Here is an 18,143-nt window from a genome sequence, read left to right on the forward strand (position 1 = left end):
GAGGCGTTGAATTGCACTCCTAGATATCAGATGGAATTTGTAGCATCTATTTTTTCATTGTTTAAGAACCAGCTGAAGTTTTTTTTGCTTCGTGGGCATCCACTGATGATTGACATAATCTTTGATTTCTTTGTGTTTATTAGTAGATTGTTATTCTTGCAGTACTTTTGAAGTGCGTCTAATGATCGTTGCAGCCCAATTTGTGTGTTATCTAGCAGGACTATGTCGTCAGCATATGTGACCCAGGAAACGTGATGGTTGTTTATCTTTGGGGGGAAAGTCCTTGGCTCCATTAAAGCGATGGGTAAATCCGATATGAAAAGTTTAAACAATAGAGCTGCCAGTGGGCAGCCTTGTTTTACTCCCTTCTTTGTGAAGATTACATCAGAAATATCCCCTTTTGCGTTCAGTCTTACACGGAAGGAAGTGTTAGAATGCAGTGCCATGGTAGGTTGCAGTATCTCCAGAGGGCATGCCCATGATATTAATTTTCTCCATAGTTTATGGCGGTTGATGGTATCGAAGGCTTGTTTCAAGTCTATAAAGGCAAGGAAGACATTTTTTCCGCTCTTCATGGATTCTAGTTTTATGGTGTTTAAGATGATTAGATTCACTTCTACACCGACCCCCTTAGTGAAGCCTGTTTGGCGTTTGTCGATTACCTTTGCCTGCTCGGCCCAGAGCGCTAGTTTCTTTTGAAGAAACGCAGCAAACACTTTTCCTATTGTGTCGAGGAGCGTGATGGGCCGATAGTTCGTCGGATCGTTGCGGTCACCCTTTTTGAAAATGGGCACGACTATTGCCGTACTCCAGGATTCAGGTAAGGTCTTACTCGATGCAATCCTCTCGAACAATGTGGATATGAACTTTGCCCATAGAGAACTGTTTGTTTTCAACATTACGTTGCCGGTGTTGATTATTTCCCATAGCAGTCTAGTATCGTTTCACATGATGAGCTGCAACATGGTTTCCGCTTGCTCCTGGTCACGCTTTTTTTAATTTTATTTATTTTTTTTAACAATTTTTATTAATTTTAATCAAACAAAACAACAATACAACCAAACACGCAGTGCATTTTGCAACAAAATAATTATATTCTTTAATCTTGGTCACTGCTTCCCCCCCTCCAACCCCCCTTCATGAGCCTGTCTGTTCATCGTTCTCTGTATCCGCCGCACGCGGTGGGGTCTCGCTTCCTATAGATTCTGTTCAATCTTGTATTGCTCCAAACAATTCCGCTATTAATGATTTCCATGCCATCAGGGTCCCTCTCTCTTCCTCCCCCCCCTACAGTGTTCGACTCTTGCCATACCATTGTTTCTGCCTCTGCCCATTTCTGTAACTCCTTCCAGCACACCTCCACCCGTGGCCTGTGACAAGTCTTCCATCCCATGGCAATCCTTCGTTTAGCAAGCACATATGCCAGATCTTTCAGTTTACCGACATGCTTAAGTTTTGATGATCTGGGGAACCCTCCCAGCAAGCAGGCCCAAGCTGTATCTATAATTAATATGACCCCTTTCTCGGCTAGCTTTTGTGCCACTTCTCCCCAGAAACACTCAATTACTGGGCATGACCAAAACATATGTGTCATATCAGCTTTCTCCTCGTCACATTTGGGACACGCTTGTCGTCCAGCGTTTTCAAACTTGGATATCCTCATAGGCGTCATATATGCTCTGTGCATTATATATAGTTGTATTTGTTTTAGTATGGCATTCCTTAACACCTTCTTATGGTATCCCAGTGCCCGTTCCCACATCCCGTCCTCTATCGGGGTTCCCACTTCCGCCTCCCAATCTAGCCTCAATTGCGTCAAGTCCTTCCCAACCTTAGACATCACCATCTCATACAGCCTAGAAATCTCATGCCCCTCATCCGATTTATCATATATTGCCTCTATGATGGCATCTGGTGGTTCTTCTAATACAGTTTCAGGCCACGTTTCCCGAATTCTCTGCACAATTCTCTGGTATGTGATGTACTGGCCCGCATGCAATCCTGTTTCCTCCCCAAGGGCCTCAAAGTCCTAAATGGCCCCTACTTGCCAGACGTCTCCTAACGTTACTAGCCCCACCGATTCCCAATGGGTCCTCGCTCCTGGTCACGCTTGATATTAAATGCTTTTCGCCAATTTCGATGTGTCCTTTGATTTGAAGTTACCACTCTAAACTGCATCAGGAGCGGGCTATAATTGATGTTTGAAGCCAGTGTAGGGATTGTCACGTATTTTTCAGTAAACATGTTCAGTTGTTTGGTATTAATTCTCAACCTTGATCCTTGATCCTGAGTGGTTTGTTGTTATGGGTTCCGTGTATTTGGCTTCAGGACTCTGCATCACCATCTCATACCACGCCATCACTAATGCATCATGATCGCTTTTTGTAGTTTTTGCTGTTGTCAAGTGAGTGATTTTGCTTTTTAGATTTCTGGACACCCAAATATAATCAAGTGTTTTGGAACTGGATCCACGGTGCCATGTGGGTACAGCTGGGATGTCTCCGTTTGTGCATCCATTTAACATAGAGCAGTCATATTGACAAAGTCACAACATGTCTTCGGGAATGAAGCAGATCAGGCGCACAGACTGGGAGTTAGTATACTTTGAACATGCACAGTAGAGAGACTTGTTGGATTATTGCCTGTTTTTGACAAACACATAGAAAAAGAGAACTGTGAGTTTCATGCTACTGCGTGCCTCCCCTAAGGCTGCAATTGCAGGCTGATGTGTATTCCCTTTCTAAAATGAGCAAACTGGGCTGCGGTGCATGCCCTCTCTCCCCCCACTCCCCACCCCAAGGCTTCGGTTTCTGATGGCTGTGTTGTTATTTGTTTGCGGTTTCCCTTCCTTAATGCTGTTCACCCCCACTTTACACCCTGGCCTTGTCCATTAGAGCCCTGGTGTCACATTGCTTGGCTGGCAGATGCTGCTCTCCGCGTAGCCTCGGTCCTGCCGCTACCCGGCTCCTCCTGTTGCTGCTGGGATGCACAAGGCGCTCTGCCGCCTCCTTCCGCCGCTGCAGCCTGCACTTCCCGGGGGCTCCTAGGCCGGCTTGCCGCAGCACCCCTGTGACAGCCTGAGGCACGCGCACGCAAAAACATGGCCGAGTCCCCCCAGCCCCTCAGAGGGCCGACAGGACGCCTGGGCCTTCCCGTCTACCCACGCTCGCCCTCCGGGTCCGAGTCGGAGACAGACGCCGAGCTCTCCCTCAGCCTGGCCCGAACCAAGACGCGCTCCTACGGCAGCACGGCCAGCGTAACAGCGCCTGCCTGGGCCGAGAAGTACACCGAGCACCCGGTGAGCTCCGGTGACATGCTGCAGGGCATCGCACTCAAATATGGCATCACGATGGAGCAAATCAAAAGAGCTAATAAACTGTTCAATAGTGACTGTATAGTTTTACGCAAAACATTGCATATCCCAGTTATATCGGATAAGAAGTTACTCTTCAATGGACTAAACTCATTGGACTCTCCAGATGGTGAAACGTTAGAGAGCTGTCTTTCTCGGGACAAAGAACCATTATCCCCTCCACAAGACAGCATGTCCTCTCTGAGCCCTGAAGGACCTGGCAACCAACCCACAGAACCAGAAGAGCTGTCTGCCAAAGATTTCCTACAGAGACTAGATTTTCAGATACAATTGTCCAAGCAGGCAGCCAAGAAGCTAGAAGAGGAAGATACCAGAAGTGAGGAGGGTGCTTCCTATCAACAGTAAAGAAAAAAACACAACGTAAGAACATCCAGAGCAAATGGAGTAAAGCGGAAGTGAAAGGAGCTTTCAAAGTTACAATCCGGGTTGAAGGATCAGAAACTTGGCTTTTGGGTGATTGCCTTACGGATGATCACGCTTTCCACGGCTTGTGTGGATCTGTGCACTGACTATATAATTGCACTGAAATCTTTTGACCTTTCTTGCCTTCCACGAGTTAGTGTCCCTACAGCATCCCAAAAGGGTGTCTGCCTTCAATCCCCTAATATATGCACTGTGGCATGCAAAGATATTACCCTAGTTATCCATTCAGGCAGACATCTTACCACTGTATGGCAGCCTATGATGCACATTTCCTTCATACAGGTGACGGCGCAAGATAGTGAAAATTATTGTTTAAATATATGTAAGTGGCACTGTGGAATTGAATGCTATCTCAAATGTGATTGCTAGTCACTTTTAGTTTTAACTTGCACTACTCTCGTCTATACATACCATCGTTACATATTGAAATGGCAATATACGTGAAGTTCCCTCCTGGTCTTTTCAGTTCATGAGCAATTACCTAAGGGCAAGAGTATTGTTTTTTTTTTTCTTTCAAGAATGTTATTTTTGATAACTGAACATATTTGCTTGCTGTGTAGGACATGTTACCCGTTTATAAGCTGATTTTGAAAGATTCATGCTGCTGTAGCATCCCTGTATGTCACCCTCAGTTCCATGTGGCCTGTATAGCTTACTACCCACCCCTCAACCATACATCTTCGCATTCCCAAACTTTAGGAACCATTCCTGCGCACACACATCTTAAATATGTTTTTAATAACAGAGTTACCATATCAATCTCCTCCACTTGCTTTTGGGAGTTTTCTGATGCAATTGGTATTGCCGACGTAACATTTTCCTATCTATCGCTGCATGTCTTGCGCTGTGAAAATCCTGTTATGAAGATAATCTCATAGCGTGACGCAGTGTCGAATTACTACTATAGCATTGTACGATTATTCTGCAGATTACCGCAACATGATCCCTCTTCATCGAGCATCTCTTCATCGAGCATCTTTGCAATCCTAACCAACACTCCTCAGTGAAGATGCATATATGTTGGTTGACGGTTTCCAAATATATTTCTGTGAATGTATCGTTTGCTCCAGCACAATCTTTTATTCATTTCACATTTTGCATTGCCTACCTACCATCCGGTTATCGGAAAAAGAGCACAGATAGCTCAGCACGAACGATGAAGGCCATAGTACTGACGCATTAAGGTGTAAAGGCTTTACTGATTTTTGGAATATTGTATTACAAGCACCGGAAACACCCAAGATCATTTTAATTTGTGAAATTCAAATAAAACCCCTAATTGATAAAAAAAAAAGAAAAAAAAAGAAAAAGAGAACTGTACCCAGAAATAATAGACAATCCAGTGTTCAGACAAGGAGAGACAATTGTTTAAGTTCCTGCAACTCACAAACAGAACTAACAGAATCCAGAGACAATGTTGCCTAAAGGATTATATTAAAAGTTAACATTTCAGCGAATGATCGAGATGGGGATCCAGAGCAGCAACCTCGTCCTCCCGCGGGAGGAAAGATGTCCACACTTCTCTGGAAGTAAATGCTGCCGCCTGACCTACAGGAGCATAATGTATGTATGGATCATGTTCATCATTGTTTTACTGTCATTAACAATCAGAACTGCATTTTTTATTGGTGCACAAAGCGTTACAATTCCAGTGCACCCACCTAGTGATGTACGCATGAAGCCTACGAAGGCACCCAGACCGTACATAGTCAATCCAGTCCCTAGAAGATCTGATGGTGGGATGAATGAACTTGAGATGGATGTGATTAGCAATGGTACACAGACACACTTGTGCTAACAAGCAAATCGAAAAGCCGGAGACGGTGTCGGCAGAGTATGAATGTGAGAAGGTTACTGACAACCACACGCACGCAAACATTAAATGCACATATACCAGGCCTAGTGTCAACAACTGCAGAACCACAATCCAAAGCATGGGAGAAGAAAAGACTGCCTACTATGAGAAATACCATTATAAGCAAAGTAGAGAGCCAAATGAAGAAAGTGGATGTCATGGAGAGACTAGAAGAATCGGAAAGAAAGCCAACAGAAACCACAGTATTAAAAACTCTTGATCCAACGCCAAGAAATGCAAGAGCAAACCCGGAGAAGATCTTTGCACGAGCACAACTGATAGCAGATTCATTATGGCCTTTCATAACCAAAACAAGAAAAAGACCAGACGAGTTGAAGAATAAACCCACAGACAACATTGCCGAGCATATATGTTCCAGTAAAAGGGACAAGTACAAGTTCTACAATACAGCCATATACTGGACCAATGTCAAAGTGGACGATAGGAGCATTTCTAACCAGAAGAAAAAAGATGCAAGAGGACAAAGACCGAATCGCCAGACTTTTGTCCACCCAAATGGTACAGATGAGAAGACCAGCACCATGGACCGGGATACCTGAGAATCCTCCAGCAAGAAGGAGCCATAAAGATGCATTCAGGGATGTAGTTATAGCAAACTACATGAAAACCTTGAGAATCAAGAGAAGCATGCACGGTAAGAATCAAGAGAAGCATGCACGGGGATGACAGTGAACTAAACGATTACTTGGACAGCACAGCACATTTGGGAAAAACATTTGGTACCAGCATATGAAAGAAGTTGGAAGATTAAGTTCAGAAGGGGAATTCTTTGTTTGTGCACTCCTACCATACAGCATGGGGAAGTCCAAGATCTTCGTAGCTGTAGAAATTGATGTCCAGGCAGCACACTGTCTTTCACACATAGCCATGTGCAAGACCAGAAGCCAGTTCATGGGTAGTGATGCCTAACTGAAATGGGCAACTGAAGCAACCGATCCAAATGAAGACGATTATGTCCAGGATATAAAAACAAGAAACAATGGGAAAAAAAACACATTGTAATCAGATACGAGAAGCCTGGAGTTAAAGGAGCAGAGATTAGAAGAGAAGCAAATCAGAAAATGAACATCCAAGGAAAAATTCCAAAAGTGGCTCAAAATTGGAAAAACGGAGGCCAGATGCAGATTTGGGGAACAGTGCTTTCACCAGACGAATGGGAGAAAGGAGTAGTGATTTGCAGGGCATGGATGGTCCTTGGAGCCTGTAAGGAAGCAATTGAGAATGCACAGAGGATATGCAAGCCACTATGGCCAAAGCTTGCAAAATTGCTGACATGGATCGAAAACAGAGGAGGACCCTTACAGATAGTACCACTGGAAAACTCAAAATTGTGCTTCAGGAATAATGGCACAAGAAAGATGGGAGAGAATCAGAACTGTGGATGCATCTTTGACGCCCCAGGAATGATGCATTGAACTGCAGTAATTATGGATCATTACTGGGCATGTGGATCCAAAGTATACATCAGACTGCCAAAAAACTGGGGAGGTATATGCACACTGGTGAACGTCCACGTTCCGGCTTTGGTGATCCCGAAAAGTGACTTGAATTTTGACAGTTTCCCTAAAGCAGATGCTCACATACGGAAGAAGAGATCTGTGCAACTGCTAACTCGACTAAAGGGGAGAATTACTTTTCTGCCAAATCTGAAGAAGCTTTTCATGCAATCCCATATGAGCACAGACTGTTCAGGCTCACTTCATCAGTGTTCACAACAATCTTCATGCCAAGATTCCAAGTTGGAGCAAATACTAAATGTTGCAGATAACCAGATGGGAGCTACTGCAGTCCATCAACACAACCATAAAGGGATTCACAGTAATCAAGGAGGAGTTGAGGGCAATCCGATTGATGACCTTCCAGAACAGATATGTCCTTAACATGATCAGAGCTATGGATGGAGGATTTTGCGCAAAAATCGGAGAATCCTGCCGCACGTTTATACCTTCTCACTATGAGGAAAATGCAACTCTAACAGAAGCCATAGGTATGTTGACAAACCTACAGAATCAGATGACTGATGAAACTAACGAAGTTGATGATGATAGTTGGTTTGGATCACTATTCTCATGGGTTCCACAATGTATGGCAGATGCATTCAAGGTCCTAGGAGCCCTGCTAGTGATGATATTGCTAGGATTCTGTGCAATCAAGATAATAATCTCTCAGTGCCAGAAAACTGCGAAGAAAGCCATATGGATGAAGATCATGATTGAGGTCAAGCCAGGATGGAAGCCTAAAGACCTGACTGATGAGGCAATAAGAGACTTTGTGAAATCTAGCATTCATGTACCGGAGGGAACAAAGTTTCTCTATCCCAGGAAGCATCGAAATTATGTGGGTAGATGGGTTTACTGCAGCCCCAATGGACAATGTCAACTGATGACATGGAACGAGGATAAACACGTGAGAACAGCAGGAAGTTTAAAAGGAGTAATAAAGATATGGACCCCAAAGAGACATTTTTTCAGACCATCATGTATAGACCCAGAAGAGGAAGAAAGAATGGACACAGGTGATGAAGTGAAGGTGAATACAAAGGAACCAAAGAAGATGGATCCAAAGAAGGAGGAGAAAGTGATTGATGAATCGCCCAGAGGGGGAATGTAGAGGTAGTCCCCAATAAAGCCTGCACTTCAACCGCCCATTTTGAAGTACCAGGAATGTTCACACCAAGATATGTGACGTATGATGAACAAATAAACCAGCAGAGAGCCGTAGTAGGGCTCTGCGCAGTACCTTTTAGAAGAACAGCACCTATTGAAGTACCAATACCAAGGAAACCATGGACAGTAAGGGATCCATTGAGAAAACCATATCAACAAATGAAACAAAATGAAGATCGTCTGAGTACAGTCCCTGAAGAAACTAAAAAGGTCTTAATGGAAGACGAATGGTGATGTCACAAGAGCACGGACTGACTCGCACACAGAAGAAATGTCGACCAAAGAATGACGCGAAGAGACGAAACGCCATGAACAAGGATTTCGTGAACCTAAAGTGAAAAGACTATGTCAAATGTAAGAAGTGTAAGCTGCAAGCGTGCCAAAGATATTTGTCCACTTTACACCTGTACATATGCTTGGAGCCGCAAGAAAGTTAATAAAATCGTGCGGCTTGCTATGCCTAGTAGAAGGATAGTACAGCAAGCGCCACTATATATAATCTACCTCCAAAGAAGTACGTTACATAAGTATATTTTCACTTTGCACAAGAAGCAGAATAAATCCATGGGTTACTAAAAGCCACACGAAAGAAAGCTTCATATTTAGCAAAATCAAGAAGAGACAGCTGAAACGAAACTCAGCAAAGGCAACTCGTGCCAAAGAAGCCAAGGTCATATCAGTAGAAGAGACGAACAGTAGCTACATTAAATTGAAACTTAGAACAGAATATCCTGCTTCTGAAAGGTCGAGATAAAAAGAAAAAGACGAAGGCAGGTGGTGGGTGAAATGAAAATCAAATACACGAATTGATGGAAAAGAGGCAAATTCACTGTGTCCGAATCACGTGACCAGCCGAGCAAGAAGAAGCGAGAGTTCATACCTACGCATGGCAACAGGCCAGACAAAGATATCAGAACTTTTCCGACAGAAGATGCAGTCTCGAGGCCAACCACAGTGAAATAATTGACAGATAGCTACTAAAGTGATGATTGATTGTAACAATAATTGGAGGAAGGCCGGGCAATTGACGGGCACCCCGCACCTGGCCGGCCATTCTGCGTGCTGCTAGGCAAAGTGGAAAAGTATGCATGGGGTTGGTGCCAACCCAATCACAATGGACCAAATAATCTAGGGTCCTATAGTTAGTAGAGCCAATGGGACATCGTACATTTAGTGACGTCTGCAGTAGTCATTTTTGAAGGAAGGGCTTAGATGTCCACCTGACAGGGTTTACCCAATCCCCTCACTCCGTTACCATATACAGATATAGTACCTATATTAAATTTACCTTTTCCTAACCAATAGAATTGCATGTCAACTTTTGAGTGTTACACGTCAATGATGACAAGTTTTTAGTAGAAATGTTACGATTTTTATGAAGTTCCTTGGAGTTAAAGCGAGAAGGAAGAACGCGCCATTGCTGATATTCATAACTCCCCGTTTTTTGTACTTGTCATTAAACGGACTCCCTTTGCCAAACTGTTTTGAGTTGTCCTTATTGATTGGTGTTGAAGTTTAAATCTGCACCCCCATCGATCTCATGGGTGCTGATATCTTGTCTTAAAGTGCTTCTGAGCAAACGCAGACTCTATGGGACGGTTGGGGTTCTCGGAGCACAAGGGGACTTTGCCTCTTTCCACTGTATTGGGAAACTTCTCTCTGGTTCCCCTCTTGTTGCTTCTGTAACCCCTTTGCACTCTCACCAACCATTCAGGTAACCCCTGTACCTTCAGGGTCGCACCAGATAGCTCTTGGTCAGTCTCGGGATCGTCTCTCTCTGTGTTTGGGTCTTGTGTGGCTTCTGTGGATCTTTGGCGTATTGTGGTGGCTCTGCAGTTGTTGGTCCTTTGCAGGCAGCGCGTCTTCCTTCAACCATGCCCTCAGACTTCTGCACTCAACTGGACCTCTGCTGTGCCAGCTTCTCGCCCGGTCCACCAAGGTAGGACCATGTGTGGACGCCTCTTTCTCTGCATCCTTTTAACTGGCCTCCTCTTCCTGCACTGAAACACCATCTCCTTTTCGGTTACTTCTAGGAGGGATTGCTAATTGGGGAAGTCCTTCCTTTGTTTTTATTTGGAAGGGCCACTGACAACTAGAACGCTCATGTACGTTCCTCCAAGTGCTCTTCAGTGCTCCACACCTCCTCGTCACAGTACATCTCAAGGAAGTCCTTGTTAGGTCATCTCTACTCTTCCTCATTTCAGTAAATGTTGGGATTTCAGCCTTAAACATTAATGGAGGTGGGTGATAAAAAAGGATCATGGGGTAGGAGGATTATAGGGTGTTGTGTGAGGAGTGTCATACCGTGCTCATCCTTGTCCCCAGACGGGGAGTCTCTTCCCATGAGATCCTCCTGCTGTGCCCCCCCCCACACCCCTGGGGACTATCGGGCATCGGCCCCACCTCAATGGCACCAGGGAGAAGTGACATCTAAGGATTAAGGATTCGTCACACCACATATTCCAAAATCATATGCTCACCCCTTGTGCACTAGGAAGAATCTTCCACTTTTCTGTAATAACATCAGACTTCCTCTTCCTTACTTGCTCATGGTTGGGTCTTTTTAGGGCCTGGGAGTCCTTCCCTTAGGGTACAACTTGCCACCTTTCAGACCTTGAACTCTAGGCTGCCTTTGGATTTTTGGAGTTGTACTCCAAGCATTTTCTCCATTGTTTGGACTTTGATAAACCCAGCATTTATTTCCCTGTGACTTATTATGTCCTTCCTTGTGTTTCTCTTAAAGTCCTGTTGGTTGAGGTTATTCTTACCTGCGCAGTGACAAATCCAGGAAATTCATCCGTTCTTCCCAAGATTGGAATGTAAGTGAGGCATCGTATCACAAGTGAAGACAGACACAAAAGTTGCAATGTTCAAGGGTGTTTATTGAACGAGGAGGATTGTATAAACGTCTATCTGGCCCCATCTCCAATTGTGGGAGCACACTCGATCATCAAATAATAAATAACACAGTCCTAGTAGTGTCCATCCACAGAAAATTGCTTATACTAACAAAACCTGTTGCCTGCTCTTATGCTATGATAACAAATGTGTGCAGGGAAAATGCACATGTAAAGAAAATAGTGTTCAGAAATGATATATCCGGATATCTGAGCAACAATTGTCCCTTCCTCACGTTTTCAGCACAGGACAAGGTGACACCCTTGGGTTTTAGAACACATGGGCTTCTTCGGCACGAGGATGCAGCTCAGCACACAATCCAATGCCTTTCCATGATAAAGTCTCTTTCCCAGACTTCCAAAAAATGTTTCAATAAAAAGTTCACACCGGCCCCCTCCCTGTCGGGCTCAGACTTCTCCAGAACAAAGTTCAACAAGACTGGCAAGGCGGCTTCCTCCCCCAAGCTTATTACACTTCGGTTGCCCTCAGTCAGGCTCAGACCACCTTCGGATGTCGAAGACTTTTGAATGTTCGTAGCTTTCTTTACAGATCTGCACAGGACCACTTTGACTAAAAGTTCAAGGTTCAACTTTCTCTCTCCCCTTCTCTAGGAGTTAACTTTATTCACTTTCGCTTTTACAGTTCACAAAACTCGAGATTCATAGTTCACAATAGGTCTCCCTCTGCCGGGCTCAGACGTTCCCCTTCATAATTTTCCCTATCGAAGACTTTCGACTGTAGCTCTGCAGGACCACTTCCATTTTTAGTTCAATACATCTCCCAGAATGCAATGCTCCATTTTCTTCTTTCAACTTATAATATCCACTTTTATCTCTGTCCTGCTTCAGCCCCTTACACGCCACTGGGTTTCTTTTCCCTTTTACTCACCATGGTGGCGCGGCACCAGCAGGCAACTCCTCTGGATTAGTGGATTAAGGTCAGGGTCTCGCTGCCTGCCCCTCTGACTGCTTGGGGACCGGCATCCACCCCATGGGAAAGAGCACTGGCCAGGACTTGGCCTGCTGGGAGCAGCCCTCCTTGCTCTGGCTCCCTCGCCGCTCTACAAGTCTCCAGCCACTCCGGGTCAGCATTCCAGCATTCTGCTCTGCTTTGGCCCAGGTAGCAAGTTGGTCTGGGATTGAGAAGGGATCCCCATCTTGATTCAGTTACACAGCCTCCCTTCAGTTCTCCCAACTTCTGCTTGCTGTTCTGCCAGGAACTTCACCTTATATACACATGTGATTCTTTAACAGGTTGCAGGAGTGAGTTCTGGGCTCTGCTGGCCTGACTTGCCTGACCCTCGTTAGTGGGACATTGTTTTTTTCTAAAGTCAGTTTCCCTTACTTGTGTCAGGTTGTTCTTGGGGGAAATCATCATCCTTCCTAGTCGCCTCTTCCGTGTCCCAGTGTTGGATGGAAGTGGGGAGGAGGAGTTGTGTCTTTGATAATAAGTAGGCGCTGTTCTCATCTCAGGGCTACAGTTTTGTGTATGATAGAAAAGGAGTGGTGTTCCTAACTTCCTCTGAGGGGGAAGTATCAGGATAACATTAATGAATGGGTAGTTGTTCCTGTCTTAGTAAATTATTTGAGAAAGACAATCTGGAAGGACCCAAAAGGGGTGAGACGGAGTCTAGATGATAATACTGCAGAAAAGCCTCAGTGACTTCACCTTCCTCACTTGTCGAGATGTGGGGATACCGCGTCTCGCCCAGGGTACCCTCCTTGATGCAACCCCAAATTTCTCTACGCAGGTGATACTTCCGCAATGGTCCACCCACAGGGTCTGGATCCAAAGGCGATGGCATGCCCTGGCCACCTGAATAGAGGATTCTTGGGGTCCACATGGGAAAATACCCCTAGGTTTCTCACAGGAGCCCCACCTCATTTGAGACTAGGGAGGTGAGCCTCCCACGCTTGAAACCCCCTAGGTTACCAGGTAAGCGGGATATCACTGAGGGTACCTCTCCCTTAGGGGACAGGGAATCCCCATGAGAAAGTTTTACTATACCACTCTTTAACCCAGAATCCCAAGTGTTGGTTGGCTATATGGATATTGAGCAGTACATTAATATACTGGGCCCTTTAAAGGTGGATGGCTTGGTTTCTCACCAGTTAACCTCCAAACCACAAGAGCGGAACCAATGGTGTCTCCTCTTCTGTTCCAGGAAGGAACATAAAGGAACCAGGACCCATGCAGAGAGATATAGAGACAGAGAGACAGTCTGAATGCGAGAGACAGAAGCATGTGCTGGAGCGCAGAGGAGAGGATGTCTCCGTTCCAGGAGGAGCCTGGAAGCAGGAACACGCAAATAGCGTGTTGGCTGGAGGAAACCCAGAGCCTGCAGAATGCTGCATAGTCAAAAAGCCCGAGGAGCTCAGGACTGCAGAGAAAGTAAGAGACGGAGCCACTGCAGACTCGGCATACTGGCATCCAGCAGTTCCGATGCCAAAGTCCTGTCGATCCCAGACGGGAGCAACCAAAGCAGAAGACCTGACCAGCACTGAATTCAAGAAGCAGGTGCGCAACTGACCGAGAGGAGGGCGGTGCGGTACTGAGATACTGCACAAAGGGGTGAGAGCAAGACTTACCCAGACATCCCGAGGGGCCAGATAGCCCAAACCGGGCTGAGCCACAAGATACCTCACAAGGGGGTGAGAACGACATGAAACCCAGACATTCTGAGAGGCAACAGCCCACACCAGACTGAGCCATAAAATGGCCCACGAGGGGCTGAAAGCAGTACAAAACCCAGCTGGCCTGAGAGGTCGAGTAGCCCGCGCAGGGCTGAGAAACCAGGTACCCCATGAAGGCATAAGAGAAGTGTCAAGCTGTGACGGGCTGAAGAGCCATAAGGCCCAACTGGGCTAAAAGATACAATAACCCAGGGAAGACTGAAACATATTGCAGGAGTGAAAAAGAGACAATCTAAACACAAGCACAGAGCCTGATGTATTAAAATGAGGAGCCAATTTACAGGACCATTTACTCCAATTGAGAATCTCACTTTGAACTAACAAGAAAATGTGTGTGGGGGTCTGGAGCAAACCACCCCTAGAAAGAGAGAACAAACAAAGGACTTATTTTGAACTGGACTGGCAGGCCGAGGCCTATATGGGAAAGAGAGAACCAAAGACGCAATTGTGTAGGGTCTAGGAACCAGCCAAGTAAAGAGAAGTTAATGGTTTCCTAGGCTGTTTGTTTGCTTTTTTTGTGGTAGGGCCATATGCTAGGTTATATTAGGCTTAGACAGAGGACTGAGTTTTTGTAAGACATTGTTACAAGCACTGGTTTGTTTTCTTTAAAGCTTGGGGAAACCATCATCATAGTTTCAGGGATAGGAGAGGCTTTATTTCCTTGTCTGCTTCTCTTCCTATGTCTGACTTAATACAGTACCCACGCAGGGTGGGTGACTTGGGTGCTCCTTAGCAAGGATAGTTTCCACACATTTCTACCTTATGTTATGGCACTGTGTACCTCTCATCCTTTGCTCATTCAGTGCTTTCTGGCTTTAACTTCAGTGACGAGAATGTCCTATTTATTTGTCCTTGTTTAGACCTTGATGAAATCAGTGGATCTCTTTTCCTTGTTGGGAGGGATGTGTTTATTGTATTTATTTCTTTGAGTTTGAGTTGATTTATGAAGCACACATCTGCTGACATGGCTAAAAAAACGTATAGCAAAAACTGCATCTGGACGCAGATATTAGCATATTAAAATCATATATAAAATTGTTTATAGCAGAAGATGGACAAAGGTCAAATTGTTAACAATGCAGGTACTACTAGCAGGCAGTGATTTAAAGATCGAAGGGGTCAAGCTGGGAAATATGGGTGATTTGTGCGGTTAGATAGACAGGATCCAGTCAATTAAACACTCAAAAAGCACAAGTAAGAGAATATTAAACATATTTCTCTGCTTTACCGTCAGCCAGTGAAGATACCCGCAATATTATTATATAGATCGAGATTTTGGGACTTGCGACAGTAGCCTCACTGCTGAATGTTGTGCTTTGTGTAATCATAGGAGTTATTTATATCCCCATTAAAAGGCATTACCTTTATCAAATTTAGGATTAACCAATGAACAGATCACAGATAAGGATTTGTTGTAAAAGTCGAAGATGAAAATAAATGAACTTTACTGCTTCCTCCACAGAGAAAATTATATTGCTGAATGGTGCCAAGATTTCTTTACTTTCCGTGAGAAAGATGGAGGGTGGTTGATTAACAAAAGACTAGTTGGAAGCCATAAGGAGTTGTTCACACAGTCTGACGTCTTGGTTAGAAGGCTTCAGTTGTAGGTTGTTGAAGAACATCCAATTACTTTTTTCCAAAACGCTGTCCACTATGCACTGAAGAGTCAGACAAATTATCAACGTGCATAGAAACCTGGGTATTGTCCGCACAAGAGCGATAATTAAAATATTTAGAAAAGATGTGCTTTAATGGGTGAATATAAATATTGAAAAGTAACACTGACAGAGAGCCCTGGTTGACTTCGCAAGTGACTAGAATTGGTCAGATGAATAAGGTACAATCTTGACTTGTTGGGTTCTGTCTGTTAGAAAGGGTGTAAACCATTTAATGACTTTGGGGATACATGAACTACTTCGATCGGCTTGGACAGTAATATTTCAAACTCAACAGTATCGAATGCTGCCAATAAGTCATTCATAATCAAAAAAGTGAAGGATCCCTCATCTGCAAATTTCAAAATGTCCTCCCACATATTTACAAGAGCAATTTCTGTTCCATTTGATGTCCTGAAACTAGACTGGAAAGGATGCTAATGTACGTCTCTTGCAGTAACTTGTTTAGAAAAACAGAAATGTTTCCTTTTCAGATAGTGTTTTGGGTGAGAAAGCATCTACCCTCGTCTCAGTTAATGTCTATGGTTGACCATCTTATTGGTTTGTGAATCTTTCTAGAATCCCCTGACCTCTATTATTCAATGTTGTTCTACATAGGTAGTGGTGGGTGGCTTCCTGTACTCAGAAGATTTACATGATGTTGGCTATGCTGTTATTTAGGCCATTTCAGACACATTAATTTTGCATTATATATTGGATATGGGAAGCTTAGCAGCTCCATTTGGAATGTCTGGTCTCTCCTCTTGCTTGATGTCGATGGTTTTGCCTAGGTTTATATTGAGTAAAACCTTTGTACGGCATTAATGTTGATATATTGTGTTTGTATTTGATGAAGCACACATTACCTGCTATATCCTCATTGATGAAGGACTGCGACAAGGAAGATGAATGAACTGTTAATGCTATGATTACTTAGCTGTGAAATTAAGTACACCGATTCCTACTGAAGCTGATACCTATCCTCCTACCTCTCCCACCCACCAATGCATTCTCCCTTGTTGCATGTCAACAGGAGTTCTGGAAAACTCATTGTGAACATATTGGCAGACATTGTTGAACTACTTGCACCTATATGGAACATACACATCGATAGTAGCAATTTAAAGTAATTGTTAAAACATATATTTCGAGTGGATTGTGTCCTCCAACATATTCCTCATCTTAGATGTATTCCATCCAGCTTTAGCTGCTTTGGAAAAAAAATTCGGCAGAGGGCGCTGTGCGTCAATGTCGTCGAGTCGATGGTCCCTTGAAGGCCTCCGTCGAGGGTAACGTCCTTGGTATACAAGTAGCACGCGCAGCACCCGTTGGCCTCAGTTCGGTTTTTCCATGGTGCATGTTGCTTTGGAGATTCGGCACGCCTTGAGTTCTGTGACGCAGTAAATACTGAAGAATATTCGATATGTTCTCGTCATCGACTCCGACTACGACCCCGCGATCGGGTTTCAAAAAGTGTAAATCTTGCAGTTCGAAAATGTCCATCACGGACCCGCACCGAGAATGTCTGTGGTGTCTCGGGGAAGGCCATGACATGGAGGCCTGTACGAAGTGTCAGGCGATAACGTGGTAGGCCTTGGGACAGAGGAAGGGAAAACTGCAGGTAGGTCGTAAATCCGACCGGAAAGCCTCTACCGTCGAGTCTAGGCCACGTGAGGAGAAGTCACCTCGACACGAAAGGCATCGGTCTAGGTCCCGAAGCGATTCCCATCGCTCTTCAGCAAAAAAAATCCAAGAAAAGACGCCACAGCTCCCCTTCCACCTCGTCCTCGGACAAATCCCCAAAAAGGATGAAATGCCCCATAAAACATCCTTCCTCCGAAGAGTGGGAAGCTTACAGGGTGAAAATGATGGAGGTGTTCGAGAAAGCGAAGCCTCGGTCCATGCCTTCTTTGGAAGCCGGCCGGGAGCGTTATCGCTCCGACACTCGTGCGCCCTCGAGCCCGGGTGATCTAAGAAGGCAGGATCGGGAACCTTCCTGGACGCCGAGCGAAAAAGACGGCTCGAGTCGAGTTGACCGCTCAAGGTCACTGATGCCGTCTGAAACCTGACGCACCTCGAAGGACAAATCTTCGAAGAGCACCTCAACGCCCTCGAAGCCGGCTCCGTCAACGACCACTATTTCGTTGGTGCCATCGACGCCTTTGTCGACCCCGAAACCCTGAGCGCCAAAGGTTCCAAAGGCTCCAGTTCAGCCAACTCAGCCAGAAAAAGAAAAAGAGAAGGCTGCAAAAGCTGTAATGCCTTCAGGTTCCACTAATAAACCTTTCCCAGAAAAGGTTTTTAAAACTCTTCTAAGGTAGGAATTTTTCAAATCCCTGACTTCAATATTTGAGGAACAGGAGAGATTCGATGAGGAGAATGTTCTTTTTGGACTGGAATATGGTACCCCAAATGTTCCAGAATGCCTGATTTCTGAAGAAAGCAGGATGAGGGAACTTGTGGAATCCTTGCATAATGCAAGTGGCATTGATACATCGCCTGAAACAGATTTTGGCAGGCCAGAACCAGGGGAGCATGCCAGTCCCTCATACCACCAAC

At 44.8% G+C, this 18,143-nt stretch overlaps 1 protein-coding gene and 1 pseudogene across 1 annotated transcript in view; both read left to right on the forward strand.

Annotated features, from left to right (window-relative positions):
- The window catches only part of PDE3B (phosphodiesterase 3B), a 2,257,139-nt gene that overhangs the window by 1,173,298 nt on the left and 1,065,698 nt on the right, over nucleotides 1-18,143 (forward strand). The gene's annotated exons all lie outside the window — the stretch shown is intronic.
- On the forward strand, nucleotides 3,101-4,135 carry LOC138504776 (lysM and putative peptidoglycan-binding domain-containing protein 2 pseudogene; annotated as a pseudogene).

This window comes from Ambystoma mexicanum, chromosome 11, assembly GCF_040938575.1.
Source record: "Ambystoma mexicanum isolate Mex_15411 chromosome 11, UKY_AmexF1_1, whole genome shotgun sequence".
In the NCBI taxonomy this organism is placed as follows: Eukaryota; Metazoa; Chordata; class Amphibia; order Caudata; family Ambystomatidae; genus Ambystoma; species Ambystoma mexicanum.